Raw genomic sequence first — 25,654 nt, forward strand, 5'->3', positions numbered from 1 at the left:
AGCTGGGTAGATGCGGGGAATGCCGTGGATGGAGCGTACCTGGATTTCAGTAAGGCCTTCGACAAGGTCTCCCATGACCTTCTGGCAAGGAAACTAGTCCAATGTGGGCTAGGCAAAACTACGGTGAGGTGGATCTGGAATTGGTTAAGTGGACGAACACAGAGAGTGCTCACTAATGCTTCCTCTTCATCTTGGAAAGAAGTGACGAGCGGAGTGCCGCAGGGTTCCGTCCTGGGCCCGGTCCTGTTCAACATCTTTATTAATGACTTAGATGAAGGGCTAGAAGGCAGGATCATCAAGTTTGCAGATGACACCAAATTGGGAGGGATAGCCAATACTCCAGAGGACAGGAGCAGGATTCAAAACGATCTTGACAGATTAGAGAGATGATGGGCCAAAACTAACAAAATGAAGTTCAACAGTGACAAATGCAAGATACTCCACTTAGGCAGAAAAAACGAAATGCAAAGATACAGAATGGGGGACAATGCCTGGCTTGAGAACAGTAAATGTGAAAAAGATCTTGGAGTCCTTGTGGATAAGTTAAACATGAGCCAATAATGTGACGTGGCGGCAAAAAAAGCCAATGAGATTTTGGCCTTCATCAATAGGAGCATAGTGTCTAGATCTAAGGAAGTAATGCTCCCCATACTCTATTCTGCTTTGGTTAGACCGAAATAATAGCAGGCTGCCACAGTCGACATTTAAAGTTAATCTAATAATAATAATACATAAAATTATTGAATCTGCAAAGAGGACTAAACTAAACAAGCATTAAGAAACTTTGGCAAAGCCAATAAAACATAAAGTGCTTTCAAAAGAATTCCTTTTACTTTGGGCCATTGTCATAAGGAAGGCATTGTGGGGGACAGCTGTTTAGAGTCACTAATAAATGAAATTATTGAAGAGAACTGTGCTAAGTTAAAATTCTGTGGTTGTGTCATAAAGACTGACGGACATTCAAGGGGATAGCTGTGGTCGCTTTTTGGTGAATAAATTGTTTTGGTCTAAACTTTCAAAAGTCTCCAAATATCTATAGATGTGTAAATCTAAAGCTTCTGGTGATTGATATCCTGGTTATCTTGTGCATTGTATATAAATTCAAGTAGATAGCTCTTGTAGTTGTTATATATTGTTTATAAAAACTTTGAAAATTTGCCAAAAATCCATGGGTAAGAGAAACATTGTGACACTTGATGGGCAAAGAGTGGTAAATGTGTTCTACCATTGAAGCAAGTTTCACCCCAATAGATTTTAAAATGAGGAAGATAGGAGCCCCACGGACAGAGATGTTTTCCTTATTACGCATGTGCAATTGCCAATACAAAATTACAAAATTTCATTAGTCTCTGAAACATTAGAAACACTTTAGAAACAAAGCACCAGCGCACCCTAGTTTTGTAAGTACTGTAATTTAGAACTATGTTTAATGTCTTGCACATGCCTATTAGGTAATATGTTAATTCCGAAAAGGATATTGAGATGTGATTTGATAGACCTCTTTGAATCTCTGAAGGGATACCATGTAGAAGATACAATGAGCTTGTTTATTTTATTTTATTTGAGAACACAGAAATGCTGGACCACTCTCACAACCACCATGTCAGACTACACAGAGAAGCCATTGAAATACACAAGCATGAGGACAATTTCAACAGAAACCATGAAAATGAACAAAATCTGACTACCAGTATTAGAAAACTCTAAAATTACAACAGCACAACAGAGAGGAAACAACAGAGAGGAAACAAACAAAAGACATCTAATCACCTCTCAACAAAAGTTTGCTCCAGGCACTGTCAGGCAATCAAATGCTAATCAAGGTGGTCAGTTGAAACATTCACACCTAGCTCCAGCAGACAAGAGTCCTTTGTCTCACCCTGGTCATTCCACAGATATATAAACCCTGTTTCCTATTTCCAACAGACCTCACTGCCTCTGAGGAAGCTTGCCATAGATTCAGGCAAAACATCAGGAGAGAATGCCTCTAGACCATGGCCATATAGCCCAAAAAACCTACAACAACCCAATGAGCTCGTTGTCCATGGTTCCAGAGACTTGAACATAAACCAAGAAATTCAAATTATATGAAAAGATATGGTACTTTAACTTTAGGAAGAACTTTTTGACAGGAACAGCTGTTTGAACATGGAATTGACTGCCTTACTCTCTCCTTCTAGGGAGGCTTTCAAACAGAGGTTGAATGGTCATCTCTCAAGAGAGCTTTAGTTGTGGATTCCTGTATGGCAGGGGATTGGATTAGATGGCCCTTAGAGTCCATTCTAGTTCTCTTATTCTATGAATTACCTTTTATCTTGGCACTATTTGTCAGCTTCCTGATCCAACACGTGTCTTGGGATTAATTGTAGGGCTTTTTTGTCTCGGAGCATCTTTAAAATGTTTCCGCTACCTCAACTTTTTCTTCAAGCGCAAGTTATTAAACCATCTGTGACACCTCTTTATTGTTATTGCCATGCTGCTATTTATCTCTCTAGTATCTTAAGTGTACAACAACAAGCATTTTCAGGGGATTTACATAGAAAATAAACGTACATTAGTTAGAGAGAAGTGAATTTGAAGTTTTTCATTATCAGAAATTACATAAGAAACATGCAAGACTATGTTCAAGGCACTGTTGCAAATCAAGGAAAACTGAATTAGATAGTTTCTAGATCCAGGGAAGTCATGCTATCCCTTTATTCCACCTGAACATTAGAAAGAACTTCCTGACTGTGAGAGCTGTTCAGCAGTGGAACTCTCTGCCCTGAACTGTGGTGACGGCTCCTTCTTTGGAGGTTTTTAAACAGAGGCTGGATAGCCATCTGTCAAGGGTGCTTTGAGTGTGATTTTCCTGCTTCTTGCCAGGTGGTTGGACTGGATGGACCAAGAGGTCTCTTCTAACCTGGGGCGGCTCAACCCATTACGTAAAGTAAGCATTTGCAGTATAGTTGATTTTGCCCAGGGGCGCTCTTGAGGCAAAAAATAGACCTTGACATATGTGAGTTGTAGTTACTGGGATGTATAGTTCACCTACAATCAAAGAGCATTCTGAACTCCACCAATGATGGAATTGAACCAAATATGGCACACAGAACTCCCACGACGAACAGAAAATATATATCAGTGATTGGTTGTGTGGGGGGGGGGGGGGCAAAATACTGTTTGCTTACCGCTGAAAATTACCTAGGGCCACCTCTGCTTCCAACTCTAGGATTCTAGTATTCTATCCCAACCAAAGTAGGCCCAACTCAACTAAAGAGAACAAGCCCTATGAGGAGCGGCTTAAAGAGCTGGGCATGTTTAGCCTTCAGAAGAGACAGCTGAGAGGAGACATGAATGAAGGCATGTATCAAGTCATGAGGGGAAGTCATAGGGAGGAGGGAACAAGTTTGCTTTCTGCTGCCCTGGAGAATAGGACGGGAAACAATGGCTTCAAACTATGTGGAAGGAGATTCCACCTGAACCTGTAGAAAAACTTCCTGACTGTGAGAGAGAGCTGTTCAGTAGTGGAACTCTCTGCCACGGAGTGTGGTGGAGGCTCCTTCTTTGGAATTTTTTAAACAGAGGCTGGGTGGCCATCTGTCGGGGGTGCTTTGAATGTGATTTTCCTGCTTCTTCGCAGGGGGTTCGACTGGATGGCCCAAGAGGTCTCTTCCAAGTCTAGGATTCTAGTATTCTATCCCAACCAAAGTAGGCCCAACTCATCTAAAGAGAACAAGCCCTATGAGGAACAGCTTAAAGAGCTGGAATGTTTAGCCTTCAGAAGAGACAGCTGAGAGGAGACATGGATGAGGGCATGTATCAAGTTGTGAGGGGAAGTCATAGGGAGGAGGGAGCAAGGTTGTTTTCTACTGCCCTGGAGAATAGGGTGTGGAACAATGGCTTCAAACTATGTGGAAGGAGATTCCACCTGAACCTGTGGAAGAACTTCCTGACTGTGAGAGAGAGCTGTTCAGTAGTGGAACTCTCTGCCACAGAGTGTGGTGGAGGCTCCTTCTTTGGAAGTTTTTGAACAGAGGCTGGATGGCCATCTGTCGGGGGTGCTTTGAATGCAATTTTCCTGCTTCTTGGCAGAATGGGGTTGGACTGGATGGCCCATGAGATCTTTCCAACTCTATGATTCTATGATTTTATGATATATTTTAGCATCACAGCAAATGCTTTCATCTTATATTTGTTGGGCAGATTTTCTTGTACAGCCTTCTGGGAAACTCCAGATTGCAGGTAGGATAGATATGTTTGAACAAACAAGAAAAGCTTTCCAACTTCTTCACTACAAGTCACACCTAAAGTCACTTTAGAGGTGTCTTTGGTGCCACAGCCTTAAAGGGTAATGCTGGCTTCATGGCTGAGAATGCAGAGAAAGGTTCCTGCGTTTCCATTTGCCTCCAATTGCTGCAGAGTCTCTGCAAGAGCAGTGGACAACTTCTGCAGTATGCGGCTGGAATGCAGAATTTCAGGCTGGCCGTGGCATCAGCCATGCAGATTGCTCTATGCGATGGTCATGGAGTGGAGAGCGGAGTGTGCGTGTAGAACAAATTGATCAGGAGCAAGAGTGGAGGAGGTTTGCAAAAACTCAAAACGTTTTGCACTAAGAATAAGCATTTAAATATCAGCACAGAGAACCAGAGAACGGTAGTAATAATAATAATAATAATAATAATAATAATAATAATAATAATAAGAAGAAGAAGAAGAAGAAGAAGAAGAATCCTGCAAAGGTCGTGGAAAATGAACATGCAAAAATGCTGTGGGACTTTCACATCCAGACTGACAAAGTATTGGAACACAATACACCATTATTGTCTGGATTATTGATGTCGCCATACCAGGTGACAGTCACATTGAGGACAAACAACAGGAACAACTCGGCCGCTATCAAGACCTCAAAATCAAACTGCAAAGGCTCTGGGATAAACCAGTACAGGTGGTCCCAGTGGTCATTGGCGCACTGGGTGCCATGCCAAAAGATCTCAGCCAGGATTTGGAAACATTGACAAAATCACGATCTATCAACTGCAAAAGGCCACCTTACTTGGATCTGCATGCATCATTCAAAAATACATCACAGTCTTAGACGCTTGGGAATGCATGTCTTTGGAAGAGTCCCAGAAAACCCTGTGATAGGTTCTCCATAGTGTCACCATAAGTCAGAAATGACTATAAGATATGCAACAACAACAACAAAACCTGTCCTAGAGGCATTCATCATACTAACAATCAGAACTGGTTGTCCATATATATATTGTCCAATGTGAACTGGTTGCTAGTTGTCCATGTATATATTATCCCTATATATATTATCCAATCTGGTTGTCCATGTATATATTTTCCATACATATATTGTCCAATCTGAACTGGTTGTCCATGCACATATTGTCCACCCAACTTGAAGTTTTCCACCTGAATGTGAACTGATGATGCATGCCAGAAATAGCCAGAGTGTTTGAATCTAAGGTTCTCAGCATCTCCCTGGAAAAGCAGCCTTGGGCAATAACTTTAATGGCCATAATTAGTCTCTGTTTACACATTCCAGGTCTCCAGTTATGGCCAGAGTATCTCACCTCTAAATCGGGTGGCCAAGCTAATTAAAACTAATGAGACCATTAGGGTCATCAGAACAAGAAAGTTTCTGCACCACAGATGTGGAAAGGGCTGGTGTCTTCAAACTATTTGAGAGTGCAATGAAAATAAAGTGGCCAAGTAAATGAGGTTTAAAGGGAAATGAGCTGATTTGTAAGAGCAGCTATGTATTCCTGCCTCTGTCCTCTGTCATATGTTCTTTTTTGTCATGGGAATATATTCATGCATATGTAATATAAGTGTTGTATAATACCAGGCCCTAAATACCTCAAAGGCACCAAATACTGCTTGATATTGGAAGCCTAGCTGAGCCAGGTCTGGTTAGTTGGATGGAAAACCACAATGAATATCAGGTGCTGTGAGTTATATTTCAGAGGAAGGAATTGGCAAACCTACTTCTGAGGACATCTAATCACCTCTCAACAAAAGTTTGCTCTAGGCACTGTCAAGCCATTATTTGTTAATCAAGGTGGTCAGTTGAAACATTCACACCTAGCTCCAGCAGACAAGAGTTCTTTGTCCCACCCGGGTCATTCCACAGATATATAAACCCATTGTCCTAATTCCAACAGACCTCACTACCTCTGAGGATGCTTGCCATAGATGCAGGCGAAACGTCAGGAGAGAATGCATCTAGACCATGGCCATACAGCCCGAAAAAACCTACAACAACCCACTACTTCTGAGTATTTCTTGTTTAAGAAAACCCCATAAAATTCATGTTGACACCATAAGTCAACAGGTGACACAAAGGCACAGAAATATTCATAATACTGGTCAGACTACTCACTAAATGCAGAGTTTCCTATTTCAGAAAAACATTTCTCTAGAAATGAAACTCTTCTTGCTGACCTTGTGAGAAGAGGACAAAAATCAGACCCAACAAAGATGCTAAAACGAATGGATCTGGCTTCTGTTCTCCCTAAATTATGTAAATTCAAATAGTTTTCAAATATTTGGAAAGTTGATTTGAAGAAGAATGAATACAATGACAGGATGAAGACCTCCGCAACTGAACTACTGCTCATCGTCCTATCCCTACTCAATCTCCTATTCCTACTGTGTTATATAAGGCTTCAACTTCATCATGTCATGGGCTATAATGTTGTTGGGATCATATACATGTGTCATTGCCTTTATGGATGTGGTTGCACATTTTTGCAGTGGAGCCAGATATCTTTAGCTTGGAGAATAGAAGACTGGGATGGGATATGACAACTAACTTTAAATATCTGAAAGGATGCTATATAGAAGATGAGTCAAGCTTACTTTCTGTTGCTCTGGAGAATGGACTGTGAACTAATGGATTCAAATTACAAGAGAAGAGGTTCCACCCAAACATGAATTGTTTAACTGTAAGTGCTGGTCAGCAATGGAATAGATACCTCAAAAGGTGGTGGACTCTGCATCTTTGAAGGTCTTTGTACACAAGTCATATGGACATCCTTTAGAACAGTGCTACTCAACCTTTTTTTGACCAGGGACTATTGGCCAGGGACCACTCTGACCAGGGATCACTCTCCAACATTAGTACCAAAAGGGTTATGAATCAGGTTTTGGACAACTTAGATTTGATTTGGTTATTTGGGGTGCTGATTCAGAGAATTGCATTGGATAGACAACCTCAGCTCTAGTTTCTCATACTGAACATATGCCATCCAGTAGTCGCCATTTGCTCCGCGTCCTAGTCTCCAAGGAAGCAGAAAACAAGCTTGCTCCCTCCTCCTCCCTGTGGCTTCCTCTCACATATTTATACATGGCTATCATATCTCCTCTCATCCTTCTCTTCTTCAGGCTAAACATGCCCAGCTCCTTAAGCCACTCCTCATAGGGCTTGTTCTCCAGACCCTTGATCATTTTAGTCGCCCTCCTCTGGACACATTCCAGCTTGTCAATATCACGATCTGTCAACTGCAAAAGGCCACCTTACTTGGATCAGCGGAACAATGGCTTCAAACTACAAGAGAGGAGATTCCATCTGAACATGAGGAAGAACTTCCTGACTGTGAGAGCCGTTCAGCAGTGGAACTCTCTGCCCTGGAGTGTGGTGGAGGCTCCTTCTTTGGAAGCCTTTAAACAGAGGCTGGATGGCCATCTGTCAGGGGTGATTTGAATGCAATATTCCTGCTTCTTGGCAGAAGGTTGGACTGGATGTCCCATGAGGTCTCTTCCAACTCTTTGATTCTATGAAACCATATTTAATAATCTAGAGCCGCAGACCTTATTTTAGGTCTCACAGCCCATGAGTGGGTTCCAGCCCATAGGTTGGGAACCCATACTTTAGAAGTATTCTAACTGTATTTCTGCATGGGGGATGTTTGAGCTATATGGTTCTTGTGGTCCCTTCCAACTGCAAGACTATATGTTTAAATGACCATGTGAGTTTCCTTCACAGTGGTAGCATTCATATCACTAAGGCAGGTCACCGTCAATAGATTTTTGGAGCTATCCAAAGTGCTGAATATTCAAGAAATAGTTTTTAGGATCTTGGATTGCTTTTTTAAAGTTTGAAGAAGACAGCAAGGGTGTTGAATCCAATCATCTAAAGACTTTAAGATCATCTGGGGAAGCCCTCCTCTTGATCCCACCTGCGTCACAAACATGTTTGGTGGGAATGAGAGACAGGGCCTTCTCAATTGTGGCCCCTCAGCTCTGGAACACCCTTTCTGGGGACATTTGATTGGCCCCTTCCCTCTTAACATTTCGGAAAAGAGTCAAAACTTGGTTGTTTGAGCAAGCGTTTGAAAATGCAAGGTAAAAGTCATAGGAACTGGAACAACTGGATGAGACTGGACAATGTTTGTATTAGGAGACGCAAATAATCTATGTTTTTAATACTTTTGTTATGGTTTTATATTATGTGTTAATGTTTTTAAATGTTTTATGGTGGTTTGGGGCAGCAAATCGTTGCCACTGTAAACTACCCTGAGGGCTGAGAAGGGTGGTATACAAATACAGTAAATAAATAAATAAATAAATAAAGAGGTCCAGCAACTTGGACAACTCTTTCAAAGTTGGGACTAAAACCCAGAGCAGACCTCATCGATTGCGAGCCACCATTACCTTATCACACTTTCTGATCGGCACAGAACTCAGCAGCCGGTGACTAATAAATAGGCGGAGGGAAATTCTGATCAGAAAGTTCTTGTTCTTCCACAGAAAATGAATTTTTTAATTGACTTTCAGAAGAAGCCTCCCCGAGGCCAATGTCTGCCTTAAAAAAAAAACAATAAAAAGGTTAAATTAATTTAATAAAAATAAAGGGCAATTATTAATTAAGTCTCAGGAAGCCATTGCTCCGATGAAAGGTGCTGGATTGTCTTTGCACATCTTGTCAGCTCATAAAAGAGGATGTCTCGGTATGTTAAATCCTTGCAGAAAGTCTCTTTGAATAATTCAGTTCTCTGCTCCCCAAAGAGCCGGAGAGAATGGCTTTGTTTTGTGAACTGCCACCTTGTAGATCCTATTAAAATGGGAACGTGCACAGTGCCTAGGATTGCCAACTAACCAGGGGACAAAACACACACACTATTTACTAGGCTGATCCTGTGCCCTGAACAACAATTTGAGTTGCAGAGAATGAGTTACTAATGAGTTTTGGCACTGTTTGAATGCCATTTTTGCACTTGGGGAAATGGGGTGAAATTTTCATACAATTATTTCATACAAAAAAATACTGGGTGATATCCTTTTTGCACAGTGTAAAATTATACAATATTCTAAGGAGCAATTGTGAGTTACGTATTGTGAAATAGGTGCTACAGCTAGACATTCTTCCATTGCACAAAAATGGATCCGGTTTTTTCCCCATCAATTGTTGGGTTGTTGTAGTTTTTTTCGGGCTATATGGCCATGGTCTAGAGGCATTCTTTCCTGACGTTTCGCCTGCATCTACGGCAAGCATCCTCAGAGGTAGTGAGGTCTATTGGAACTAGGGAAAAGGGTTTATATATCTGTGGAATGACCAGGGTGGGACAAAGGACTCTTGTCTGCTGTAGCTAGGTGTGAATGTTTCAACTGTTCTTGATTTCCAGCCCCAGCATAATGTATATTTAACCTGGAGGACTTAGACATTCCTAAAGAGCTATCCTTTCTAGATATTTGTGAGATCCTCCAGGGTGACTTTATGATAACTTCTGGAGAATGCTTAGCACAAAAATGCCTAGAGGGCCTAGCAAATTCCCAGAGAGACTGCCTTTCCTGAGTAAATGAAAGTGTAGATATAGAATCATAGAATCATAGAATCAAAGAGTTGGAAGAGACCTCATGGGCCATCCAGTCCAACCCCATTCTGCCAAGAAGCAGGAATATTGCATTCAAATCACCCCTGACAGATGGCCATCCAGCCTCTGCTTAAAAGCTTCCAAAGAAGGAGCCTCCACCACACTCCGGGGCAGAGAGTTCCACTGCTGAACAGCTCTCACAGTCAGGAAGTTCTTCCTAATGTTCAGATGGAATCTCCTCTCTTGTATTTTGAAGCCATTGTTCCGCGTCCTAGTCTCCAGGGAAGCAGAAAACAAGCTTGCTCCCTCCTCCCTGTGGCTTCCTCTTACATATTTATACATGGCTATCATATCTCCTCTCAGCCTTCTCTTCTTCAGGCTAAACATGCCCAGTTCCCTAAGCCGCTCCTCATAGGGCTTGTTCTCCAGACCCTTGATCATTTTAGTCGCCCTCCTCTGGACACATTCCAGCTTGTCAATATCTCTCTTCAATTGTGGTGCCCAGAATTGGACACAATATTCCAGATGTGGTCTAACTAAAGCAGAATAGAGGGGTAGCATTACTTCCTTAGATCTAGAATATGGGTTATTCAGTTATGGAGGTCTTACATCATCATCACCACCATCAATGCTATTGTTGTTACTTTGGATCTTCTGAAACTATAATTACCTGGGTTTTTAAAAGCTTAAAATGCCTGTTAGAAGAGTCAGGATACTCAGGAAGGCCCCAGGGGCCACACAGATGGCTTTTGAGGGCCATATGTGGCCCATGACCTTCAGGACTTTTCACCTTGTCGCACAGCTTTTCATTTTTCTCTCTGCCTGAAAGCATGCTTTGAAGAAATGTCACTAACACTGTGCAGGAGCTAGAATCTCTTTTCCCCACTCCCTTTCTCAAAAGCGGGCCATGGGGGTCCCCAACTTTATCTCTCCAATGTGATCAAATGCGGCAAAATCGCCTCTGCCAGCCGCGGCGTGCGAGTTGCTGCATGCAAACAGGCTCTGACTCGACAATGACTGCTCAGCTGAAGTAGGACGATTCCCCAGATTAATCAATATACAGAGTGTTGCGGTGGTTCTGATCTCCATCAAAGCTCTGCTCCTTCACAAAGCCAGGAGAGATCAAAACCCTCCAATTCAATATAAAAAACAACACACACACACACGCACACACATTCTGCTCCGACACCACTTGCAGTCTGCAGCCAAAATAACACTGATACTGATGATTTTAGGGGACAGGGGAAACCAGCATGTAAAATCCCTCAAAGCACTCCAATCTTTTTCTAAAAAAGATGTTGCTGAGGCTTGTGGGACATGAAAGGCCTCCTTCTCATTCAAGGTGACAAACCTGTGCTGGGTCTGTACCACTTGAGAACAGAGAGAAGGGCTCAAAGGATGGAAAGCTCTTTCCCGCATTAAAGACGCCCTGTAGTTAGAAAGCTGCTTATTTTCAGGGAGAAGGCAAGGAGAGGATGAGGATAAGACATTGACGAGTACAGCAAGACCCCCATATCCATAGGGGATGTGTTGTTGAAGGTTTTCATGGCTGGAGTCACTGGGTTGCGATGAGTTTTCTGGGCTGTATGACCACGTTCCAGAAATGTCATAGAATCAGAGAGTTGGAAGAGACCTCATGGGCCATCCAGCCCAACCCCCTGCCAAGAAGTAGGAATACTGCATTCAAATTACCCCTGATAAATGGCCATCCAGCCTCTATTTAAAAGCTTCCAAAGAAGGAGCCTCCACCACGCTCCGGGGCAGAGAGTTCCACTGCTGAACGGCTCTCACAGTCAGGAAGTTCTTCCTAATGTTCAGATGAAATCTTCTTTCTTGTAGTTTGAAGGCATTGTTCCGCGTCCTAGTCTCCAGGGAAGCAGAAAACAAGCTTGCTCCCTCCTCCCTGTGGCTTCCTCTCACATATTTATACATGGCTATCATATCTCCTCTCATCCTTCTCTTCTTCAGGCTAAACATGCCCAGCTCCTTAAGCCACTCCTCATAGGGCTTGTTCTCCAGACCCTTGATCATTTTAGTCGCCCTCCTCTGGACATATTCCAGCTTGTCAATATCTCTCTTGAATTGTGGTGCCCAGAATTGGACACAATATTCCAGGTGTGGTCTAACCAAAGCAGAATAGAGGGGTAGCATTACTTCCCTAGATCTAGACACGATGCTCCTATTGATGCAGGCCAAAATCCCATTGGCTTGTTTGCTGCCACATCACATTGTTGGCTCATGTTTAACTTGTTGTCCACAAGGACTCCAAGATCTTTTTCACACGTACTGCTCTCGAGCTAGGCATTGTCCCCTGTTCTGTATCTTTGCATTTCGTTTTTCCTGCCAAAGTGGAGTATCTTGCATTTGTCACTGTTGAACTTCATTTTGTTAGTTTTTGCCAATCATCTCTCTAATCTGTCAAGATCGTTTTGAATCCTGCTCCTGTCCTCCGGAGTATTGGCTCTTCCTCCCAATTTGGTGTCGTCTGCAAACTTGATGATCATGCCTTCATCTAAGTCAGAACCCTGCGGCACTCCTCTTGTCACTTCTTTCCAGGATGAAGAGGAAGCATTGGTGAGAATCACCCTCTGGGTTCGTCCATTTAACCAATTACAGATCCACCTCACCGTAGTTTTGCCTAGCCCACATTGGACTAGTTTGTTTACCAGAAGGTCATGTCAGGAGAGAATGCTTCTGGAACATGGCCATACAGCCCGGAAAACTCACAGCAACCTATAGGTCAGTGGTTCTCAACCTGTGGGTCCCCAGATGTTTTGACCTTCAACTCCCCGAAATGCTAACAGCTGGTAAGCTGGGATTTCTGGGAGTTGTAGGCCACAACACCCGGGGACCCACAGGTTGAGAACCACTGCCATAGGGGATCAGCCTTCGATACCATAGACCACGGTATTCTTTTGGGACACCTTGCAGGAGCTAAGGAGCATTGGCAGCCTCCATATCAGCTTTCTAAAGATTGGTGATAATCTAAAGATTTGGCTCTATTGAACAGGGACCAAATTAGGTCTCAGAGAAAGTGTCTGCTCCATGTTGAAAGCAGCACTAGTCTCTTAATAGGGAACAGGTGTGAAACCCATTAGTCTAACTTTGCAATCACATTAAAAGCATAGAGATTTTTCTCCTCCTCCTCCTCCTCCTCCTCCTCCTCCTCCTCCTCCTCCTCCTCCTCCTCCTCCTTTTTGCCTCTTTGGGTTACCAGATCAAACACTTGCATATTTCTTTCCCAATGACGGGGCCTCAGACTATGTATTCAGCCAACACAAAACAACAACAACGTTTTGCAAAATGTGAGTTGTTCAAAGAATCCTAGGTCAAAAGCAGCATTTTAAATGGGACACATAATTCTTGATGGCCGTGGCAGTACAGTGATTCTTGCTGCGTATGTTAATATATTGTGAAAATAACATTTTCTCATGCTCTCTCGCTTGCAGCAGGGAAAGGTTAATGCATTCAATTTGTGACATAATATATAAGTTAGGGTAGCAATGTGATAAACTGAGCAGCTCTATACGTGTCTATTCACCATGCCTGGGGAGCTCAATGTCTAGCAAATGGGTTTAAGCTTGCGGTGACATTCTAAGTCTAGACACAGCCAAGTGGAAGTCTCATTGGGCCTTATGAGTCTTACTCAGAGGTAAGTGAGGATAGGATTGCAACCATAATGCAACTCAATTGGTGAATGAAATGGCAATTTCGGTGGAGAAGTGATCCCCATCCACAATGGCACTCTGTGGGTAACACCATATCTGTAACTTGAATTGAATGCAGATCTTCCACATCAAGCCAAAGTGCCCAACCACTTCTGAAGGAAACTTGTATATACAGTATGTCAAACATCAACAGCATTCCAACTGGACTATGTTTCTCGAGATCAGACTTCGAATCAATAGGAGCATAGTGTCTAGATCTAGGGAAGTAATGCTACCCCTCTATCCCGCTTTGGTTAGACCACACCTGGAATATTGTGTCCAGTTCTGGACACCACAATTCAAGAGTGATATTGACAAGCTGGAATGTGTCCAGAGGAGGGAGACTAAAATGATCAAGCGTCCGGAGAACAAGCCCTATGAGGAGCGGTTTAAGGAGCTGGGCATGTTTAGCCTGAAGAAGAGAAGGCTGAGAGGGGACATGATAGCCATGTATAAATATGTGAGAGGAAGCCACAGGGAGGAGGGAGCAAGCTTGTTTTCTGCTTCCTTGCAGACTAGGACGCTGAACAATGGCTTCAAACTACAAGAGAGGAGATTCCATCTGAACATGAGGAAGAACTTCCTGACTGTGAGAGCCGTTCAGCAGTGGAACTCTCTGCCCCGGAGTATGGTGGAGGCTCCTTCTTTGGAAGCTTTTAAACAGAGGCTGGATGGCCATCTGTCAGGGGTGATTTGAATGCAATATTCCTGCTTCTTGGCAGGGGGTTGGACTGGATGGCCCATGAGGTCTCTTCCAACTCTTTGATTCTATGATTCTATGATTCTATGGTATAGTGGTATGAGCACTGGACTATGTTTCTCGAGTTCGAATTCTTTCTGGGAGACTTTGGGCACAACATAATCTCAGAGGAAGGCTGGTAAACCTTGCAGAACTACAATGCCCATGAGTTCAAATCATTGAGTCACAGCAAACAAACTACAGTGTAGCTGCACTCTTACTACCAGGATGCCACCCAAACTCTCATGGACAGCGCAAACTTTGCCTCTCTTTCTATAAAAATCAAAGTATACAGTATATGTATGCTGGTTTATTTGTACAAAGGTCGCTACCAGGTGAAGTGGCCTTCTGTGATGCCACCAGATTGGCTGTTGCTAGGTGAAGTGGCCCTCTGTGATGCCATTGGGTTGACAGTTGCTTGGTAAAAGGGCCCTCTGTCATGCCTTCAATTGGCTATTGCTAGGTGAAGTGGCCCTCTGTGATGCCATCGGATTGGCTGTTGCTAGGTAAAGTGGCCCTAATAATAATGCACTCTAAGATGAAGTTTACTAGACCATGGTGTGCTTCTTCCTGTTTTGACATTGTTTATGCTAATCAAGGTGGTCAGTTGAAACATTCACACCTAGCTCCAGCAGACAAGAGTCTTTTGTCCCACTCCACAGATATATAAACCCTTTTCCCTAGTTCCAACAGACCTCACTACCTCTGAGGATGCTTGCCATAGATGCAGGCGAAATGTCAGGAGAGAATGTCTCTAGACCATGGCCATATAGCCCGGAAAAACCTACAACAACCCATTTTTTATTCTGTTTTTTATTTATTAACCATTTTGGTATTCTACTTCTCAGTTGATTGCAAATATTCTTTGAAAGAAAAAAATTGGCTGTTACTAGGTGAAGTGGCCCTCTGTGATGCCATTGGATTGGCTATTGCTAGATGAAGTAGGCTTTTGTGATAACACCGGGAAAGAAAAGTGACAAGCATACAAGAGAAACCGTTGCTACAGCATTGTCAAGGAGACATTATAAAGCAGAGCTGGAGAAGGGAGAAAGTAGGCAATGCTGGATAGTATATATGCCAGTATATTATAAGATCTCATTTCAATCTCTGACATCTTCAGTTAAATTTTCATGGACTGAAAATTATGGGAAAGGTCTTTCTGAACCCAAGACCCTGACTCTGACAGTCAGTGTAGACCGTATTGGGCAAAACAGACCAATATTTCAAATGGGCACAAACCAGCTTCCCGTAGCTCTGTTGGCTGGGGGCTACTGGGAACTGAGTTTTCAAAAAGTAACTTGTCCAAGAATAGTTAAGGAGCTGGGCATGTTTAGCCTGACGAAGAGAAGGCTGAGAGGAGATATGATAGCCATGTATAAATATGTGAGAGGAAGCCACAGAGAGGAGGAAGCAAGCTCATTTTCTGCTTCCCTGGAGACTAGGTCGCGAAACAATGGCTTCAAACTACAAGAGAGGAGATTCCATCTGAACACGAGGAAGAACTTCCTGACTGTAAGAGCCGTTCATCAGTGGAACTCTCTGCCCCGGAGTATGGTGGAGGCTCCTTCTTTGGAAGCTTTTAAACAGAGGCTGGATGGCCATCTGTCAGGGGTGATTTGAATGCAATATTCCTGCTTCTTGGCAGAATGGGGTTGGACTGGATGGCCCATGAGGTCTCTTCCAACTCTTTGATTCTATGATTCTATGATTCTATTTGCAATCAAGCCTCTTTTTAAAAACTAACACTATTCAAAGTTTTTGAACGGATGGAATTTCACACTTACGAAAATACGTTGGATGTCAGAAGACTTCTGTGACCTGTAATGCTCTCCATTGGAAATTATGTATGCGTTTTAAAAATAAATGCCTTATAGCAACCCCAAGAGTTTTGAGAAATCCTCTTAAAACATGTTAATTCCAAGAGATAATTGCAATCAACTAGATGTTAATTCCACAAATCTCTCTCTGCAAAGGAATAATGTTTAGCCAAGAAAATGAAGAAGGAGCAAGTTACGGAAGGTCAACCACAGCTCGGAAAGGTCACTGTTTTTCTGTCTGGCTGTGCTGGTTGGCAATTCTGGAAGCCGTGGTTCAAAAAAGTAGCTTTTGGAGAGCAGACAAATATAGACATTTTGTGGCAGATTTTCCAGTGGTGGGAGCCAAGAAAACAAAGAGAGTTCCAGGAACAGGTGGACTTGTAGCTTCGTGTCTATTTGTCCTCATCAGCTTCTGTGCTCAGTGGCCAGAAGAAGACAAATAAAGGTTCTCAGGAAAATAAAAGGATCATACATACATACTAAATCCTCATAGATATCCAGCACCATTGATAGCCGCTTTAATGCTTGGACTGTAATCCAGATGTATCTCTCAACTGATATAAGAGTCATAATTCTATGTCTCTGTAATTGACTCATTAAGAGCCACATCCACTGTTTTAACGTGGTGAGATGTGTTCCACACTGGGCATGTGAATTTAGCAGCAGAGTAGCAAAGTGCAAGGGCAGATATCTTCATTGTATCTGGTTGTGATCCCCAGGTTTTCCATCTACTGAATTGGACAATGGCTCTCAATAAATGTAAAAATTGCAAAGCAGCTGGCCTGGATGATCTATGGATGGGACAAATTAAGAACTTTGGATCAAAATCTAGGTGCTGGCTGCTGAAGCTGATGAACAACTGCACTGCATCCTGTTAGGTCCCCAAAATCTGGAGGAAAGCAAGCGTCATAGCCATCTTGTAACCAGGTAAAGACCATCATGATCCAAAAAGTTATAGACCAATCTCCTTGTTGTGCCATCTTTACAAAGTTCCGGAGAGACTTATTTTGCATATAATTATGGGAAAAATAGATCCATGCATGATTCCACAGCAAGCCGGCTTCAGGAAAAGCAAAAGCTGCACTTCACAAGTGTTGAACCTGACTCAGCACATAGAAGATGGTTTTGAAAGACAGCAGATTACAGGAGCTGTCTTCATAGACCGGTTTCATAGGAAATCTGCTACAAAACAGAAGCTTTTTGTTGAGTTCCAGGGCCAGAGAATCAAATGGCGAAAACAGAAGAACGGCCTGCCACAGGGAAGTGTGATTGCTCCATTAATGTTTAACATTTACACAAATGATCAGCCACTGCCAGAAGGGACAGAGAGTTTCATCTATGCTGATGATTGTGTCATCACCGCCCAAGCAGGAAGCTTTGAAATGGTTGAACAGAGGCTCTCCAAACCTTTCGATGCTCTTACGCCTATTACAGGGGAAACCAACTGATTCCTAATCCATCTAAAACATAGACGTGTGTTTTCCACTTTAAGAACAGACAAACATCTAGAGCTTTGAGGATTACATGGGAAGGAATCCCACCGGAGCATTGCAGCACACCAAAATACTTGGGAGTTACCCTGGACTGTGCTCTCACTTACAAAAAACACTGCTTGACTATCAAGCAAAAAGTGAGCACTAGAAATAATATTTTTAAAAAGCGCAACAAGAAAATTGGTCTATAGCTTTTTGGATCATGATGGTCTTTGCCTGGTTTCAAGATGGCTATGGCTCTTGCTTTCCTCCAGATTTTGGGGATTTGACAGGATGCAGTGCAGTTGTTCATCAGCTTCAGCAGCCAGCACCTTGATTTTGGTCCAAAGTTCTTAATTTGTCCCATCCATAGATCATCCAGGCCAGCTGCTTTGCAATTTTTACATTTATTGAGAGCCATGTCCAATTCAGTAGATGTAAAAGGTTCATGGAGGCTGTTGTTCTCATTTTCTGGTTGTCTGACTATTGGTTTCCTTCCTACTTTGTTGGCAAGGTTGGGTTTTCAATTCAATGTCAACAATTCAGCAACTTTTTTTATTATAGTCCATGAATTCTTCACCACCTTCTTCTAGTTTTCCAAGCCTCATCTTAGGATGGCATCTATAGACCCCAACTATACATCTTTCATACAATTCCATTTAAGCCACACATCATATTTCTTGACAATTGGGCTGTCGAGTTCACTGGCCTGCTCTAGATTGGTCTAGCAATTAGTTTCTGGCCATTGTCCCTGCAGGATATTTTGCTGAAATCAGGCATAGCTATTTCACTATATACTGACCTTTTAAATATAGTCCAGATCCCAGAAGCCTTCCTTAATTTCATACTGTAAATTAGAAGACCTGATTCAGCTCTGTGTTAAGATCTTGATCAACTCTTCACATATAGAACCTTCGAAATAAACTCAGCTTCTTAGAGTGCAACTACACAGTAGAGTTAATTTATCAGTTTAACTGTCATGGCTCAATGCTGTGGAATCAAGAGAGGTGTAGTTTTACAAGGCCTTTAGATTTCTCTGCCAATGAGTGCTGTGCCTCACCAAACTACAACTCCCAGGATTCCATAGTATTCAGTCATAGCAGTTAAAGTAGTGCCAAAGTGCATTAATTCTGCAGTATACGTGAATAGCCAAGGTTCTACTAAAAATTTACAGGCTTTCTTTACACTGCTGGAAATATAATTGATAGGACAGGTAGCTGGAGGGCTGTCTCTCCTTCCATGCCCAAAGTGGCTCTTTGGGGATTTTCAATTATCGAGATCTTTCATTGAATGAAACCAGGATTTTCCAGGTGAGTGTATTTCCCATGTGAAAGAAAGTGAATAGAATGAGAATCCATTTACCTGAGATGTGGTGCCGGAGAAGAGTTCTTCAAATACCCTGATTGCTAAAAAGACAAATAAATGGGTCCTAGACTGAATCATGCTTGAACTCTTCTTAGAAGCCAAGGTGACTAAGGTGAGACTTTGGCCATATCATGACTCATGTTTGGACCAAGGCCATGGTGACAAACTGATTGGATGGATTTTGGGTCTGCATGTAAGTCTGCCAATCCATTCTGATGAGTTTCCTACACAGGAGATTTCTCACTACATCAGGACCAGAAGGATGCCCTTGGCTGTGTGTGTGTGATTGTTCTTTGCACTAATAATAGGTAAGAGTAGGAGCAGGCTATGATTTATTATTTCGCTCATTGATTTGTGTTTTCTTAAATAAGACTGACGCTTGAAAGGAACAAACTGTACTTGTCCAAGGCTCTGCATGAGGAGGAATGGAGAAAGAAGCACAATGGAAGCATACAGAGTTCCCATTTGGTCTTCGAGAGTGAAACAAAAGCAACTGGAAAGATTTGTGGTTGTTTAGTATAATATGCAGACCCCAGAAACCAGAAAATTACTTTCAAAATAATTATAATTACTAGAGTTGTGTATGGATCTGTTTTCCTTCATTATATCCATTCTTTTAATTCATAGAATCATAGAATCAAAGAGTTGGAAGAGACCTCATGGGCCATCCAGTCCAACCCCCTGCCAAGAAGCAGGAATATTGCATTCAAATCACCCCCAGATGGCCATCCAGCCTCTGTTTAAAAGCTTCCAAAGAAGGAGCCTCCACCACACTCCGGGGCAGAGAGTTCCATTGCTGAACGGCTCTCACAGTCAGGAAGTTCTTCCTCATGTTCAGATGGAATCTCCTCTCTTGTAGTTTGAAGCCATTGTTCCGCGTCCTAGTCTCCAGGGAAGCGGAAAACAAGCTTGCTCCCTCCTCCCTGTGGCGTCCTCTCACATATTTACACATGGCTATCATATCCCCTCTCAGCCTTCTCTTCTTCAGGCTAAACATGCCCAGCTCCTTAAGCCGCTCCTCATAGGGTGTGTTCTTCAGACCTTTTATCATTTTAGTCGCTCTCCTCTGGACACATTCCAGCTTGTCAATATCTCTCTTGAATTGTGGTGCCCAGAATTGGACACAATATTCCAGGTGTGGTCTAACCAAAGCAGAATAGAGGGGTAGCATGACTTCCCTAGATCTAGAATTGTGAATGCTACCTTGCACCAAACCTCCATCCCCTTGTTATTTGCGATCACAAACTGAGTCATTGCTTTGGCTCCATGGAGTACTTTTCAGCATAGACTTCCTTTGGGCTTCTCTTTCTCAGTTTTAATCATCTTTGGCAGGCGCAGATTTGTATTCACCAAAAGCGAACAGCCCACACCAGAGAGAGAGGAGCTCCATCAATCACTGTTGTTGACAAATGAATTGCAACTGGTGCTGCTTTTTGGAAATGCACACAATGTAACCCTCTAAATTGATAGGAACGCTGCACACAGCTCCGTAGTGAGGTGCCAGGATCCATGCAGTCAACATATGGTGCTGAAAGTCAAACACAGAAGGAGAAACACAATCCGAGCTTTGGGGCTGAATTCAAATTCTTGGTTAATGCAGCGGTGAAGTCTCCCCCCTGCAGTCTCATTTTTGATGTTGGAAGTCATTTGTTTGAAATATTCCCCTTTCTAAAAACTATACCACCTGTCAGAAATGTCTCGCTGAAAAAACACACCACAAGTACCTGTTTTTGTGGTTAGGCATGCAATAGGTATGAGTAATCCATGATTCTAAATGGTTCTAAAGTACTTACAAAACTAGGGGGCGCTGGTGCTTTGCTAAAGTTCTGGTGGTGAAAATTTCAGAACTCTAACAAAACTTTCAAAATTTCATTATTATTTCATTATTGGCAATTTTGACAGAAACAATTAAGAACTGCCATTTATAACGACATTTTGAAAGTTTTGTTGTTGTTGTTCATTTGTTCAGTCGTTTCCAACTCTTTGTTACCTCATGGACCAGCCCACGCCAGAGCTCCCTGTCAGCCGTCACCACCCCCAGCTCCTTCAAGGTCAAGCCAGTCACTTCAAGGATACCATCCATCCATCTTGCCCTTGGTCAGCCCCTCTTCCTTTTTCCTTCCATTTTCCCCAGCATCATTGTCTTCTCTAAGCTTTCCTTTCTTCTCATGATGTGGCCAAAGTACTTCATCTTGGCCTCTACTATCCTTCCCTCCAATGAGCAGTCGGGCTTTATTTCCTGAAGTGTGAACTGGTTTTGTTAGAGTTCTGAAATTTTCACCATCTTACTTAGACAATCTCTTGTTGGCCAAATAGGATAGTCTTCCAGGATCAATATTGCGTGTGGATGGGCGACAGCCACAGAAAAGACATGCACACACAGAGATGGGGAGAAAATGGCCACAACTCATTTACTGATCACAGGCATGGAGAAAGTTGGCAGCCAAGCAAGGGTTCTGGATCAAGATCAGTCAGCCCACTGATGACCGATACCACTGAACACGTCAGGGTGCCACTGGCACAATACCGGGCTGAGATATTCGGCACCCTTGGGAACCACCAGACATCCCCCCCCCCTCCATACACTGGGAAGGGGAAGAAACCAGATCCAGGGCCCATGCCACACGCCAAGGAGAGTTGTGACAGGATAACATAACCAACCAGGGTTAACAATAACCAAACTAAATGAGCATGCAGGGAGGGGTGGCAAGTAAATGCAGGCCCAGTGCCTGCACGTGCGCAGAGCAGCCTTATAAAGGGTGCCAGATTGAGGGAGGAGGCCAGCCCTGGCCAATCAGCTGGCTGGGCAGGGCTGGCTGCTGGTTTGCCAGCCGGCCAACTGTCGGGAAAACTTCCCCTGCGCAGGGGCTTCTGGGAAGAAGAAGCCCCCTGCGACCCACGTGGCCACCATGAGAGCGCCCCCCGCCACAACAGGCATTGCCTGGTAAGTCAGGCAATGCATTTCTTGTGGGTCCATACGTGGCTGTGGAGCCCTATTCTTTCCCACCAGAACTTTAGAAACACTTTAGAAGCAAAGCACCAGCGCCCCCTAGTTTTGTAAGTACTTTAGAACCATTTAGAACAGTGGTTCTCAACCCTGCCAATGTCGTGACCCCTTAATACAGTCCCTCATGTTGTGGTGACCCCCAACCATGATATTGTTTTCATTGCTACTTGATACCTGTCATTTTACTACTGTTATAAATTGTAATCTAAATACCTGATATGCAGGATGTATTTTCATTCACTGGACTAAATTGAGCACAAATACCAAATATGCCCCAATGTGAATGCTAGTGGGGTTGGGGGGGGGGGGGGAGGATTGATTTTGTAATTTGGGAGTTGTAATTGCTGGGATGTATAGTTCACCTATAATCAAAGAGCATTCTGAACTCTACCAGCGATGGATTTAAACCGAACTTGGCACACAGAGCTCCCATGACCAATAGAAAACACTGGAAGGGTTTTGTGGGCATTGACCTTGAGTTTGGGAGTTGTAGTTCACCTATATCCAGAGGAGTGCTGTGGATTCATGCAATGATTGATCTGGACCAAACTTGGCACGAATACTCAATATGCCCAAATGTGAACACTAGTGGAGTCTGGGGAAAATAGACCTTGACATTTGGGAGTTGTAGTTGTTGGGATTTATAGTTCACCTACAATCAAAGAGCATACTGAACTCGACCAACAATAGAATTGTTGGGATTCCCACACAGAATCCCAATGACCAACAGAGAATACTATGTTTTCTGATGGTCTTTGGGGACCCCTTTGACACCCTCTCGCGACCCCCTCAGGGGTCCCGACCCCCAGGTTGAGAAACACTGATTTAGAACCATGGATTGCCCATGCCAAGCATGCAATAAAATGAAGACATAGTATTGTCTCACAACGTCCTGGAAACTGTTACTGGGATGTGCCTTCAAGTTAATTCCAGTTTGTGACAGTTGTATCCTAGGATCTTTGTGGCAAGAGATATTCCAGGGAGGTTCATCATTGCCTTCCTGTGAGTCAGAAAAAGTAAGATTTGCCTAAGGTCATTCAGTGGTTTTTCATGGCTGAGTGCGAAACCAAACACTTGTCTCCTTGTGTTGGCTCTACAGTTCCCCACAGGCCATTAAGTCACCACACATTCAGTTCCCCTGGAAAGGACAGGTGAGTCTTGAGGGAAAGAATGAGGAGATGAATTTGAGGGGGTTTGCACTACGTCTTCCCATGCAGAATCTCAGCTGATATCTTAATAAGGGAATTGTTGATGAAAGTAGCTTCAGGCCTATTGTTTGTCCCAGCTGAAATTGACCTGGTGAATCAATGAGGTTTACCTATGGGATTTAGGCGTGTCATTAATTGATTCAGTGAGTCAACAGGATTCAGGAGACTGTGTTTTATCAACTGACAATATCTTTATAAATGACTTGAATGATGGAATGGAGGGCATATTATCAAATTTGCAGATGCCACTCAATTAGACGGGTAGCTAAAACTCCAGAGGAGAGGATTGGAATTCAGAATGACCTTAATGGATTAGAGTGCTTGGCCACAACTAACCGAATCATAGAATCATAGAATCAAAGAGTTGGAAGAGACCTCATGGGCCATCCAGTCCAACCCCCTGCCAAGAAGTAGGAATATTGCATTCAAATCACCCCTGACAGATGGCCATCCAGCCTCTGTTTAAAAGCTTCCAAAGAATGAATTTGAACAGGGAGAAATGCAATGCACTACACATAGGAGGAAAAAATGAAATGCAGAGATATAGGATGGGCGAGACTTGTGAAAGAGATCGAAGAGTCTTAGCAGACCACAACCTGAACATAAGTCATCAGTGTGATGCAGCAGGGAAAATACCAGTGCAATTCTGGGCATCATCAAGAGGGCTATAGTGTCGAGATCCAGAGAAGTTGCAATCCTGCTCTATTCTGTGTTGGGCTTGTGGAGATTTGTAAAAAGACGCCATGATGTGGTGGGTTGATTGGAAAGACGTGTTGGCGGCTGATTGGCTGAGCATACCAGGAGGCAGAATTCTGATTGGCTATTGTCTCTGGTTTGCTGCTGGGACAAATGGTTTTAACTGCCACTTTCATTTCGGAGAGTGAAGAGAGCGCTGACTGGAAACAGCCCGGAAGGAAATGGCTGCCAACTCTCTGAAGCCTGATTATTTCTAAGGCATGAAGCTTATTTTTAAAGACTGTTTAAAGGGACTGTTTATTCCCTCTGTTCTCTGCGTGAATTCAGAGAGACTGCTGTATATATTATTGCCCTTTTTGTTTTTTTGAATGGAAGTAAAGATACTGCTACTTGTTACACAAGCCCGAGTGACACTTTATTATACTGCAGGGGTCATTTTGTTTCAGAAACTGTGGTAAAACTTCAATTTATTTATATCTACCACCTCCAACAAAATGTAGTCATAAGAGAAGCCACTGAAATCACTTGAGTACTCCAGGTGGCCTGCATGAAGTTCTCTGGGTACATGTCAATTGTGTTCGTTAACATTGCTGGTCATTCCACAGATATATAAACCCAATTTTCCTAGTTCCAACAGACCTCACTACCTTTGAGTATGCTTGCCATAGATGCAGGCGAAACGTCAGGAGATAATGCCTCTAGAACATGGCCATATAGCCCGAAAAAACCTACAACAACCCAGTGATTCTGGCCATGAAAGCCTTCGACAATACATGATAGTCATGTTTAAAAATGTGAAATGATGCCATATGGAAGTTGGAGCCAGATTGTTTTCTGCTGCTCCAGGGACAATTGCATGGAGTGAAAGATTTGAACTCTGGAAAAGAGTCCACATAAACATTAGGAAGAAATTCCTGATGATAAGAGCTATGTGACAATGGAATATGCCACTGCATGGGAATGTGCCTGGCTATTTCTTGGGAAGGCTTGGATTGTGTATTCCTTCATGGCAGAATAGGGTTGGACTGGATGGTCCTTGGGGTCTGTTCCAACTGTCTATGATTGTATGAGCCTGTCTACTCTCTTTTTTGGCTGTTGCCCAGTAAAGCAAGTCAATAACTGCCACAATTATTACTACAGATCGGCATAAATACAGATCTGGTACAGGTATATAACTCCAGGTTACTCATCCTTAAATATGATTCTGATTTGAGCCACCAATTTTGTCTAGTCCTTAGTGTTACCTCTGATTCCATTTTTATTTTTGGAATTTTGGTGCACCCTCAGGCAGGTGCACTGGCTACTTTGGACTTGCTACCAAATAGCCTTACAGGTGTGCGTGCAAGAGCTGTTTAATAATGAATAATAATAATAATAATCTTGCAGACAGACTACAAGCAGAGGCATAACACCATTGTTCAGATGACCCACCGGAACTTGTGCCACAAATATCATCTGCCTGCGACAAAGAACTAGTGGGATCACAAGCCTGAAAAAGTTATAGAAAATAAACACATCAAACTACTCTGGGACATTCAAATTCAGACAAACAGTTTTGGAGCACAATACTCCTGACCTCACAATCGTGTTAAAAAACAAAGTATGCATTGTCGATGTTGCAATCCCAGGTGACAGCAGGATTGAAGAGAAACAACTGGAAAAGATGACACGATATGAGGATTTAAAGATCGAACTGCAAAGACTCTGTCACAAGCCAGTCAAGGGGTCACAGTGGTAATCAGCACACTGGGTGCAGTGCCTAAAGACCTTGGCCTGCACTTAACAATCAGCGCTGACAAAATTAGCATCTGCCAGCTGCAAAAGGCCACCTTACTAG

The sequence above is a fragment of the Anolis sagrei genome, chromosome 5 (genome assembly GCF_037176765.1).
Source record: "Anolis sagrei isolate rAnoSag1 chromosome 5, rAnoSag1.mat, whole genome shotgun sequence".
In the NCBI taxonomy this organism is placed as follows: Eukaryota; Metazoa; Chordata; class Lepidosauria; order Squamata; family Dactyloidae; genus Anolis; species Anolis sagrei.